The 724-nt window shown below is 38.0% G+C and overlaps 1 non-coding gene across 1 annotated transcript; it reads right to left on the bottom strand.

The window, feature by feature from the left end:
* Positions 1 to 278: 278 nt before the first annotated feature.
* Positions 279 to 385, bottom strand: LOC139846159 (small nucleolar RNA R71). The gene has a single exon (XR_011758896.1). It is a non-coding gene; the product is annotated as a small nucleolar RNA R71 (small nucleolar RNA).
* Positions 386 to 724: the final 339 nt, after the last annotated feature.

The following is a 724-nucleotide window of genomic DNA, read 5'->3' on the forward strand; positions in this document are numbered from 1 at the left end:
TCAAAGGACAAATCCTACATATGGTAACTAATCAATGCCAATTTAGTGGTGCACCGAAGGAAGATCCAAACGAACATCTTCGTACCTTTAATAGGATTTGTACTCTATTTAAAATCCGAGAAGTGGAGGATGAACAGATCTATCTCATGTTATTTCCCTGGACTTTAAAGGGAGAAGCCAAAGATTGGTTAGAATCGTTACCTGAAGGGGCGATTGATACATGGGACGTTTTAGTTGAAAAATTTCTTAAACAATTCTTTCCGGCATCTAAAGCCGTGAGACTTCAAGGAGAAATTGTTACGTTCACACAAAAGCCAAATGAAACTTTATATGAGGCATGGACAAGATTTGGAAAGTTATTGAGAGGATGTCCGCAACATGGTTTAGACACTTATCAAATAGTACAAATATTCTACCAAGGATGCGACATCACTACACGAAAAGATATCGATATAGCAGCTGGTGGTTCCATTATGAAGAAAACCGCAACTGAAGCTTAAAAAATTATTGATAACACTGCTTCCCACTCACATAAGTGGCATCAAGAAAAAGATATCGTTAGATCATCTAAAGCAGCTAGAGCCGATTCTAGCCATGACTTTGATTCCATGTCCGCAAAGATAGATGATGTCGAGAGACGAATGGAAAAGATGACTAAAGATATTCATGCTATACGAATTAGTTGAGGGCAGTGTAGAGGACTACATTTGACAAAAGATTGTCT

Source organism: Rutidosis leptorrhynchoides, chromosome 4 (genome assembly GCF_046630445.1).
Source record: "Rutidosis leptorrhynchoides isolate AG116_Rl617_1_P2 chromosome 4, CSIRO_AGI_Rlap_v1, whole genome shotgun sequence".
Lineage (NCBI taxonomy): Eukaryota > Viridiplantae > Streptophyta > Magnoliopsida > Asterales > Asteraceae > Rutidosis > Rutidosis leptorrhynchoides.